Source organism: Diabrotica virgifera, chromosome 1 (genome assembly GCF_917563875.1).
Source record: "Diabrotica virgifera virgifera chromosome 1, PGI_DIABVI_V3a".
Lineage (NCBI taxonomy): Eukaryota > Metazoa > Arthropoda > Insecta > Coleoptera > Chrysomelidae > Diabrotica > Diabrotica virgifera.
Genome location: NC_065443.1, coordinates 168,541,169 through 168,553,281, shown reverse-complemented (window position 1 = coordinate 168,553,281; position 12,113 = coordinate 168,541,169). Strand labels below are relative to the sequence as shown.

Below are 12,113 nucleotides of genomic sequence, written 5' to 3'. Positions count from 1 at the left end.
ATTGACGGAGAGACACAAACTCTCAAGTGGGGATTCGGGCTAGCTTTAATGCACTGAATATGTTTAGAAATATGGGAACAAAGAAGGGATAAAATGAGACCTATTTAATACAAAAAATGGTAGGTAAAGAGATAAGAATGCTAGAGATCAAATAATATCGAGGTACAACGAAGAAAGAAGAACAAAGGGCGCCAACTCGAACGAACTCGGCTCTCGGAACCAAGCAGTTGGAAAGGTTCGAGATTTTTTTTTAAAGTAACGAACGACAGGAACTCAATGACACTGAAGACAATGTCCTGAAATACAACAAAATTCAATATTTACTTTGTATTGCTATTTTATATACTGGTAATAGGCTGAAATAAAAATCAAAAGTATGAATGACAAATATATTGATAATTTATTTATATTAAACAATATCTGTTAAATAAATCTATAAAGTAAGTAAAAGTATACATACTTTATTTACATATTAGGTAAATAGAAACCATGAAAACAGTAGGGTGTTGAGATAAAATACGACCGAAAAGCCACTAGTAAATACAAAAAAAAACCACTACTGCGCTAAGCAAAAAGGTATTAGTAGAAATGTAGCATTGAGTCCGTGAGAATAGCCAACGTCTTAATAATATTGTTAGTACTTAATATCTAACTGGACTATCAAGTGTCCAAATCTTACATACCAGATCTATATGGAAGAACTACGCTTACACTATAGATGCTGGGAAATATCTGAAATTTATTGAAATGAGTCGGGTTCAATGACATATATATATAAATTGAATAATATTTAAATGTGAAAATCCTTGTAATAATGTATTTACTTTCTTATTAAATTTTATGCCTGAATTTATTTAGAATTATTATTGACCATTACTTATTTACCTTTTACTTGAAATACAACTCTCTTAAAGAGAAAAACAAACCCCCCTATTTTACAAAGAACTATAAAATGTACCTGGTTTATATCGATATAGAGCAGTTTACAAAAAGTACACAAAAATCAAAGTTATTAGGAATTTAAGTAACAATAAAAAAAATATAGCCTTATCTTTTCAAAAACACACTGTTGTCCAATGAAGTCCTCTTAAGATGATCATCGATCAGAAGGTAATGAACTGCCACATACAAAGCTGATGGATTGATGTGAGATAGTAGCCAAAACAGTTGCTATATTGGTAGCTGTGGAATCAAGTAATGGTTTTGTCTTTCAAAAACAATGCAAAATTGGGTACTCCAAAGTAGGAGATGGTCCCATAATTAAGGTGGCTATCTAAAAAAAAGAAAATAACACATGAACCCCCTAGTATATCTCTGTAATGATGGTTGTAACAATATAGATCCACCAAACCAGACAGATCAAACAAAACATCACTGTATCCTCAAAAAAATAATAAATATATTAGGTTATGTCAAAATTTCTGACACTATGCTGTCAATCTTCTTTCTGCTGCCTGTCTCTGTCATCTGCGCATGCTAAAGAGGTCCTACAAGGTTACTGGTTTTTATCGTTTTTATAAAAACTGACAAAAACTAATGGCTACCTTCATAAAAAGATATGATAATGGATGGCGGTGTCGTAAAAACTATGATTTTTACCCTTCTTTTACGGAAATCAAATAATGATACCAAGTATACACAGATATGAGACGGATATTATCAAAATAGATAAATGGGCACCTACCTGAGTTTTATAATGACCGGCATTACTGGTTGAAACTTAAATTTAAATTTGTTGCTATTTCCTTTTTGGTATTTACTCAAGACTTCCAATGTTGCTGTAACTGATATTGATGTTATATTCCTGTGGACATATTAATTTATTTGCTTCCACGTGTTCTTTATTTAAACTCAGATGCCACCTTAAAATTCAAAGCGATGTTGTTCGCTCAGTCGTAGAACCCAGACTGAATTGCTTCTCGGATACGGTCAACGATCGGCGCTTCGATCCGATGGTACCGATCCATATATCATAGGCGTAGCCAAGAAAATTTTGAGGGGTAGTGTAAAGTAAACGCTACATTCTCCCTCTTCTCCAGCAAAAAAAAAGGGAAAATTTCTAGAATTTTCCTCTTTTTTTTTATTTCAGAACAACAAACGTTTGGGCGAATTTGATGATGGATACGATAAAGCCAAAACGTTGTGGTAGCAAACCACGATGTTGTGCTCAACAGGCAGGATAAAATCAATGACGGAGTCAGACAACAGTACACAGACCACACAGGATCTACTGAATTAGGCTTACATAAACCACGGAATAGAGAAGGGATGTGTAATTTACTACAGTTATTAAAAGCGATAATTTAATTCAACTTAATACGATTATGGATTAAGAAAGGCAAAAGAGAGGAAAAAAAAAACTACACCTTAATCACTTACGTGCTAAATATAATACTAGAACCTTATTATAGAGTAAGTCAACTATATACCCTACCCATCACCTACATTCTCAAGTGTTAGTAACCACATTAAAACTACATTACGGTTGTGTATTAACAACCCCTAACATACTACCAAGAACCATTTACAACAATTAACCCAAACGAATCCTATTTACTTTACCCAAAATTGACACTAGAGCGAACAAATTCTATTAATCACCCCAGAATTCAATGAGGGACTAATTCACTAGGACCAGTTAAAACTACATTACTACAAACCTAAACATATATGATATGGTTCTGGATATCAACAACATCTGAAACTCAAGGTAAAGGATAATCCATAACATCTACTCGCTTTCAGAAAGGTAGGAAGACACAATCTAGGTAAAGATACTAGCAAGCCCACTATACTCATGGTATAGGGTATGCTAAAAGTAAAACAGGTAATTGCAAGCCCACATCTACTTGTGGTATGCACAAGGTAAAAGATAATAAAGATCCTAAACGTAATACCTAAACTGCACTATTTACGTGGTCCAATTCTTTACTCACGACAAGAACAGTAAAGGACAGACTTTTAGGACTCTATAATAATTAAGATAAAGATAAGATATGAAGTCAATCAAGATATAGATACGAGATAAAAACTCAAGGTAAAGGTAAAGATAAACTCACATCTACCTTTTCATACTTAAGGTAGAAGGACATCTACCAGCATAATGCTCAGTAGGGAGATAAATAAGGTAACTCACACACTCACATCTACTAATCCAAGCAAGTGGTAGAGAGACAGGTAACCAACTTATGGTAATAAGATATGTAAACTCAAATCATTTAAAAGATAACAGCATAGGAGATGACAACCAAGTTAAACAGACTTACTTACTGTTGAATATCAGAACGATCCAATTCTATATGACACATTCTAATTTCAACCTAAGAGACACTCTAGGAACAAGTTATAGATATTAATATATTTCTGAGCCAAGTGAAGTGCACAAGTCCAGGGTGATCAATCCTGAACCCACGCTAAAACCCTGACGCAGTTAAGTGAAGGCATACGATCTATGGACATGGTTTCCGGAACCCACGCAGACCATATATCACATACAATATTTTGTAAAAAGCTTTCCTAATTATTCCTATAAATACTTCTTTAACTCAGAATTCAAGACGGGGAAAATTCTCATTATCCATCTTGTACTCCTATGATAGGCCGTTTGGACTTTCAAGTGACAACCACCAGCAAAATGAACAAGTCCATAAACTAAGATATTAACCAACCTTAAGATAAGATAAAATAAGATAAAAAGCACAACAAACAGATGTTAACCAGGTAAACACAATAAATAAGCAGGTCTTAAATAACAAACTGGTTCCTCACGATTTAATCTTCGTCTGAAGATGAACCATCTGAATTATCAGACAAGTTATGTGGACCTACAGTCTTATCCTCAAGTAAATCTTTGACATGAAACCTTCCTAGTTTCCTGCCAGTGGCGGTTTCCTTTAACTCATAGATCAAAGGAGAAATAACCTTAATAACGGTGCAAGGTATGTATTTTTGACACAGCTTGGCAGATTGGAAATTTACTTTATCAGATTTAGCAAAATTTTTCTTTAAAACGGAATCTCCAACTCTGAAAGATAAGGCTCGCTTTCTCAGGTCATAACGGCACTTATTTCTATCATAAGATGCCTTTAAACGTTTGCGAATATCCACATGGATATCAGGAAGATGCTGAATATCTTCTAAGCGGTGTGACTTATCTGATATTGCAGGAAAATTAGTGGCATTTTCTGAGATTTTACCAAAATAATCACCAGAAAGAGGAACATGACGACCAAACATTAAGTACGATGGAGGACATTTGGTTATTTCGTGAGAAGAAGTCCTGATAGCTTGTACTATAGAGTGGATATGGGTATCCCAAGCTCTCTGATCAGGAAAAGAATACGATCTTAAAGCAGTCACGATTGATTTGTTAACCCTTTCAGTGTGATTAATTTGTGGGTGATAATTTGCATTGTACCAGATCTTTTGTACATTATATTTAGACATGAGATCGCGAAAAGCCTTAGCTGTGAACTGGGGTCCATTATCGCAAGACACGATCTGTGGAACACCATAAATTAAGAAAACTTCATTCTCAAGATACTTAATAATCGCTGAAGTAGTTGCCTTAGACATGGTATGAACCAAAGGAAATTTTGTAAAATAATCGACAACTACTAAGGCATACTGAGAACCTTTATATGACCTAGGATAAGGACCAGTGAGATCTAAAGAGACAAGTTGAAAAGGAAAATCAATCCGTCGATAACTACCCATTAAACCTGGTTGAGGAAGATTTGTCGACTTACACGTAGCACAAATTTTGCATCGAGCGATATAGCCACGAATAGTCTGACGCATCTTTGGCCAGTAATAGAGTTCAGAGATACGACGGAATGTTTTGTAGAAACCAAAATGAGCTGCAGTAGGATAGTCATGAAAAGTGGCCAAAACCTCTGCTCTATTCGGAGTTGGAACGACTATCTTCCATTCCGACATTCCAGTAAGGGCATCCATAGAACTTAAAACATGCTTATACAACACACCATGCTCAACTTTAAAATCAGGAAATTTACCTGGAACATTCTGAACATCATACAACATTTTTCGATACCAATCATCTGGTTGTAACGAAGATAAATCTAACAAATTAATATCAAATGTCCTAGAAAGGGCATCAGCGACTACTACACCTGCAGCTTTGCGATGAACGATTTTATAATCATATTGTGCCAATTTTAAAATCCACCTAGCCAAACGAGGAGATGGGTTCTTCATACTTTGTAACCACACCAGACTACTATGGTCCGTTATGACCGTAAACGAACGACCCTCAAGAAAATATCTGAAATGTTCAATACCCGTAATTATAGCTAACAACTCTTTTTCAGTTGTAGTATAATTTTTCTGGGCTTTATTTAATTTCCTGCTTGTGTAGGCTATAGGGTGTTCTTCTCCATCGACAATTTGATACAGTACACCTCCAGATGCGGTGTTTGAACAATCTGTCATCAAATAAAAGGGTTTATTAAAGTCTGGGGCTACCATAACTGGGGAATTTGTGAGAGCCTCCTTGATTTTAATGAAAGCTTCATTAGCCTCAGGAGTCCACACAATATTTTGTCCCTTTTTCCTATTTTGAAGCAAATCCATGATAGGGGACAACAAGGTAGAATAGGACTTAACAAACTTCTTATAATAACCCACCATTCCTAACAATCTACGGACCTGAGTGGTATTTTTAGGTACAGGAAAATCACGAATAGCTGACACTTTGTCAGGGTCGGTATGAAGACCATGTGAATCTACAACATATCCTAAAAACTTAATAGAATCACGACAAAAGCTGCTTTTATCCAAGTTAATCGTCAAATTTGCATCTTTTAGACGCTGGAACAACTGCTGCAGTACAGAGATATGAGTTTCAAAATCAGGAGTAATGACTAGAATGTCATCAAGATAGTATTGACAAAAGGGATCTAGAGCAGGACCTATTACCAAATCCATTAATCTACACATAGTCTGTGGAGCAGAAACCAGACCAAAAGGCATTGTAGTGAACTGATACAATCCTTTGCCATTTACTGCAAAGGCAGTAAGCTTCTTACTCTCTTTGCTCAGTGGAATCTGTAGAAATGCCTTCTTTAAGTCGATAGATGAAATGTATTTCGCGTTCTGTAACTTAGTCAGGATGATATCTATACGAGGTATAGGATAAGCATCCCTGTTAACAGTTATGCTGTTCAACTTACGTCCGTCGAAACAGACGCGAAAAGTACCGTCCTTCTTCTTTGTCATCCACAAGGGACTACAAAAAGAAGCCGAACTGGGCTCAATAATACCCAGCTTAAGCATTTCATCTACCTCCTTTACCAAGCTTTCATGCCAGGCTTGAGGCAAGGGATATTGGTATTGCCTGAAGGGCTTAGACGAACCCACATCAATGTGGTGTTCGATGAGGTGAGTTCTACCTAACTGATTCTTCGAAGAGATAGAAGAGAATGATTTAATGATCTTATTCAACTGCTCTAACTCCTGAGCATTAAGTCTACTCATATCTTTAACTGCATCAACACAAGAGATATTAAAAGAAGAGACAGATAAAGAAAATTCAGTAAAATTCAATTCACTATTAAAAGTTTTCAGAAAATCCATCCCTAAGATAACTGAATTCTTAACAGAAGGTGTAACAAAAAATGTAATTATCCTTTTACAGGAACTAACAGAAATCTCAGTTGTAAACTGACCTAAAATTGGTTGGACCTGACCATCAGCTGTAGTCACCTGCAAACTCTCATCCATTCCTATCTTAACATTAGAATTCTGGAGAAATTCCAGACCTAAAGAACCTAAAATAGAGATATTGGACCCTGTGTCCAGTAAAGCTAAACAAGAATGTCCTAAGATAGATATTTCAAGGTATGGACGATTATCCTTGTTTTTTCGAACTAATAATGAATTAATGTCTACATCAATAAGGGAAGATAAGGTACTACTTGGAGAAACTACAGAAGAATCACAAAGTACATGGTCGACTAACGTTGTCCCTTTTTCGGTGGGTATTTGCCGTTCCGTGGTCTTTTGTCTTTCGGTGGAGGGTGAGGTGATTGACTGGTTGAGGCTTGGGCCTCCTGACTCGAGAAACTGGTTCCTGGGTCTTGAGGATTTTCGACAGTATCCCCTGTGTTTCGATGAGGAGTGGTTGCCAGGTGCCATCCACTCCTTTTTCCGTTTCCCGAACAGAATTCGCACTCAAACTTACGGACTCCTTGACGTCCACACCCATAGCAAAACAAACCTCTAGGTCCAGGACAGTCAAAATACCCATGTCCTGGCTGCCGACAATTCCAACAGGTAATTCTGGAGTTAAAAGTAGAGACATTACCAGACCGGGAATAATTTGGCCTACCAGAATAGGACGATACGTTATTTCTACCATTTGACCGACTAGGGACACTAGATACAGGTTCAGAAGACCATGACAAAACTTCTTCTAATCTCTTACATTTTTCAGTAAGATCAGCAATAGATGGAATATCTGTAAGTGCTAGACTGGAATGATACGACGGCAACAAATTCTTCTTAATAATCCTAACTATATGTGACTCAGACAGAGGAACCTCCAAATGTTTACATAGACTAACAATTTCGTTAATGAAAATAGTGACTTTCTGTTGAGGAGCTTGTTTACGTGATTTAATGTCGTCCAATAAGGTGTCCTCGTAATTATAGGGAAGAAAATCTGACTTAAGCTTGGCAACTAACTGTTGCCATGAAGTAAAACTACCTCGGTTATTGAGGTACCAAGTAAAGGCTGAATCCTTAAAAAGATCACCTGCCGACGAAAAGCACTCCTCTTCACTGTTCCCACGCGCTAGACGCAGACATTCTATTTTCTCCAAGAAACCAACAACATTTTCATTCGAACTACCAGAAAAATGTACACCCCATTTATGAATAGGAGCAGACTTCATGAAAGGAAAGGAGTTTACTGAGACACTAGTGTTATGAGGGGTGGAGTGAGCTTGTGGAGTCACTTTGAAATCAAGTTCACCTTCCAGAGCAAGAATTTTGAAATTGAGGGACTTCTTCACTGCATCCTCTTCCTCTGTTGCAGGTTCCAATAGATGGACTCTACCTGCAACATGACCCAACCGAGAAGTATAGCGACCATAGGCAGTATCACTAGAGGAACCAACAAAAGAACTAATTTTGGCCTTGAGGTCTGTAAGAGTAACTTCAATTTCAGGAAGCTCCTCACTAAACTTAAGATGGGAAGCTGACAGAACAGCATGACTTCGGTTCGCTGAAGTTTGCGTCAAAGCACCTCTCAATGTTACCCTTTTCTGATCAACTGTTGCTATCGATGGATCATTTAATTGACGGACTCTCAACTCATACTCCAACTCAGGAGCTAACAAATGCTCTACCTTAAACGCTGACATGTTACACAACTAAGAGATACACTTGAGAATGAGATATGATAACGTAGGAAAAGTCTAACTTACTCTCTGTCCTCAAGCTAATGTTCTAGTGAATACTTATACCAGTAATGTTTATTCGTCTGTCTAGTCGTGAAGGTAGATGCAGTGCACTGTTACAACCCCAGAGAAACCTAAAAAATTCCAAAAATGTTACTTTCAGGTAGTGAAGTGAGTTACGTTGATGCTACTCCGGACTTTTAAAAGATGTGAAACTGTTAAATTTGAGATATTGAAAATTTTTATTATATATTCTAATTTATTTATTTTTAAACCAAAATAGGTACTTAATTAGTCAAAACAAGGCAATTTATTCAGTCTACCCAGTATACAGCAAAACAAGTTTATTTAAGATATAGACAATAGATAATGTGCAAAAGCAAAACAAAAAAAACCAACCGTTTAACTGAAAACTAAAAGTGAAAGAACAAAACTAAAAGTTAAAATGCAACGACCAAAGATAAAAAGCCAGAAGTTAAGTGCAAAAAAAAAAGAGGCTCCACGTTGGGTCTAGCCAATTTGTAACCCAATACTCTGGGTATTGGGATTTGGAAGAGAAAGAACTGATAAAGAGGAGGAAAGTAGAAGAGAAAATATTTCAGATAAAATGAAGAACGGCTTAGCTCAGAGGAACCAATTAAAATTGACGGAGAGACACAAACTCTCAAGTGGGGATTCGGGCTAGCTTTAATGCACTGAATATGTTTAGAAATATGGGAACAAAGAAGGGATAAAATGAGACCTATTTAATACAAAAAATGGTAGGTAAAGAGATAAGAATGCTAGAGATCAAATAATATCGAGGTACAACGAAGAAAGAAGAACAAAGGGCGCCAACTCGAACGAACTCGGCTCTCGGAACCAAGCAGTTGGAAAGGTTCGAGATTTTTTTTTAAAGTAACGAACGACAGGAACTCAATGACACTGAAGACAATGTCCTGAAATACAACAAAATTCAATATTTACTTTGTATTGCTATTTTATATACTGGTAATAGGCTGAAATAAAAATCAAAAGTATGAATGACAAATATATTGATAATTTATTTATATTAAACAATATCTGTTAAATAAATCTATAAAGTAAGTAAAAGTATACATACTTTATTTACATATTAGGTAAATAGAAACCATGAAAACAGTAGGGTGTTGAGATAAAATACGACCGAAAAGCCACTAGTAAATACAAAAAAAAACCACTACTGCGCTAAGCAAAAAGGTATTAGTAGAAATGTAGCATTGAGTCCGTGAGAATAGCCAACGTCTTAATAATATTGTTAGTACTTAATATCTAACTGGACTATCAAGTGTCCAAATCTTACATACCAGATCTATATGGAAGAACTACGCTTACACTATAGATGCTGGGAAATATCTGAAATTTATTGAAATGAGTCGGGTTCAATGACATATATATATAAATTGAATAATATTTAAATGTGAAAATCCTTGTAATAATGTATTTACTTTCTTATTAAATTTTATGCCTGAATTTATTTAGAATTATTATTGACCATTACTTATTTACCTTTTACTTGAAATACAACTCTCTTAAAGAGAAAAACAAACCCCCCTATTTTACAAAGAACTATAAAATGTACCTGGTTTATATCGATATAGAGCAGTTTACAAAAAGTACACAAAAATCCAAAGTTATTAGGAATTTAAGTAACAATAAAAAAAATATAGCCTTATCTTTTCAAAAACACACTGTTGTCCAATGAAGTCCTCTTAAGATGATCATCGATCAGAAGGTAATGAACTGCCACATACAAAGCTGATGGATTGATGTGAGATAGTAGCCAAAACAGTTGCTATATTGGTAGCTGTGGAATCAAGTAATGGTTTTGTCTTTCAAAAACAATGCAAAATTGGGTACTCCAAAGTAGGAGATGGTCCCATAATTAAGGTGGCTATCTAAAAAAAAGAAAATAACACATGAACCCCCTAGTATATCTCTGTAATGATGGTTGTAACAATATAGATCCACCAAACCAGACAGATCAAACAAAACATCACTGTATCCTCAAAAAAATAATAAATATATTAGGTTATGTCAAAATTTCTGACACTATGCTGTCAATCTTCTTTCTGCTGCCTGTCTCTGTCATCTGCGCATGCTAAAGAGGTCCTACAAGGTTACTGGTTTTTATCGTTTTTATAAAAACTGACAAAAACTAATGGCTACCTTCATAAAAAGATATGATAATGGATGGCGGTGTCGTAAAAACTATGATTTTTACCCTTCTTTTACGGAAATCAAATAATGATACCAAGTATACACAGATATGAGACGGATATTATCAAAATAGATAAATGGGCACCTACCTGAGTTTTATAATGACCGGCATTACTGGTTGAAACTTAAATTTAAATTTGTTGCTATTTCCTTTTTGGTATTTACTCAAGACTTCCAATGTTGCTGTAACTGATATTGATGTTATATTCCTGTGGACATATTAATTTATTTGCTTCCACGTGTTCTTTATTTAAACTCAGATGCCACCTTAAAATTCAAAGCGATGTTGTTCGCTCAGTCGTAGAACCCAGACTGAATTGCTTCTCGGATACGGTCAACGATCGGCGCTTCGATCCGATGGTACCGATCCATATATCATAGGCGTAGCCAAGAAAATTTTGAGGGGTAGTGTAAAGTAAACGCTACAATGCTCCTGCCGTAAGAATGCCACATATCCATTTTCAATAAAAAATCTCTAACAGTTTTCGATATATTCGAAAAAATCGATTTTCATTTTGTAACTTCAAAGGGCTATAACTTTTTTTATGTGCATATTTGTACTAAGGTAAGTTAGGTTCATTCGAACTATTTTTGGTCTCAGAATATGTGATTTAATTTATGACCTGTATTTTATATATATATATATATATATATATATATATATATATATATATATATATATATATATATATATATATATATATAAAAATAAATAAGCAAAATCATTGGCTAATACTCGTAAAGTGAATGTGAATTTAGTTGGAAATATATAAAATGATGAAGGGTCATCATTCCATACATTTCTGTGCAACTATATACACCGGTGTTTCGGCCTATTTATATATATATATATCCTACTAATATTACGGACTCTGCATTAAGGATTTGACCATACACAACGGACTCAAGCGATTTACGGACTCAATATACGGAGGCCGTAATGTTTTTCATGTATTTCTTTAAACGGATGGTCATTTTCTACCAAAATTTTGTTGAGGGAGAAACTAGAGACCTCTACCTACTAAACAAATATGTTACAAATATTGTGGGTATCGTAGGATAGCTGCAAATCTTAAAACAAAATGAGTCCGTAAGGTCGCTTGTAATTCAGCCATTTGCCGTTGGATGGCGCTTTTATGAGTATATTGAAGGTGTATATCGTTCATATGTAAAACTAAGAAACGACACTATAGGCTCCGCTCAGCTGGCAACACTGTTGCCTGGATATTGTATCATCCGATCTGACGCAACTTGCTGGTGCTGTTATCGTTAATCTTTATGTGTTGAAAAATGTAATGGTACGCAGTAGGTATGTTATTAATAGTAACTAATAAAGGAAGATATTTTGTTTCACAGACATTTCTTCCACACGTTTTGATTTTGAAATGGCATAATAAACACATCTTTTTATTTAAGAACGAATAAGCTATATAATTTTATAATTCAGAATATAAA

General features: G+C 35.3%; 2 long non-coding RNA genes across 2 annotated transcripts; both read right to left on the bottom strand.

Annotated features, from left to right (window-relative positions):
- Positions 1–375: 375 nt before the first annotated feature.
- Positions 376–2,427, bottom strand: LOC126878825 (uncharacterized). The gene is made up of 2 exons (XR_007695817.1): positions 1,685–2,427; positions 376–1,273 (listed from the first exon to the last, which is right to left on the bottom strand). It is a non-coding gene; the product is annotated as an uncharacterized LOC126878825 (long non-coding RNA).
- Positions 2,428–9,437: 7,010 nt separating this feature from the next.
- On the bottom strand, positions 9,438–11,184 carry LOC126878826 (uncharacterized). Its single transcript, XR_007695818.1, has 2 exons — positions 10,748–11,184; positions 9,438–10,336 (listed from the first exon to the last, which is right to left on the bottom strand). It is a non-coding gene; the product is annotated as an uncharacterized LOC126878826 (long non-coding RNA).
- Positions 11,185–12,113: the final 929 nt, after the last annotated feature.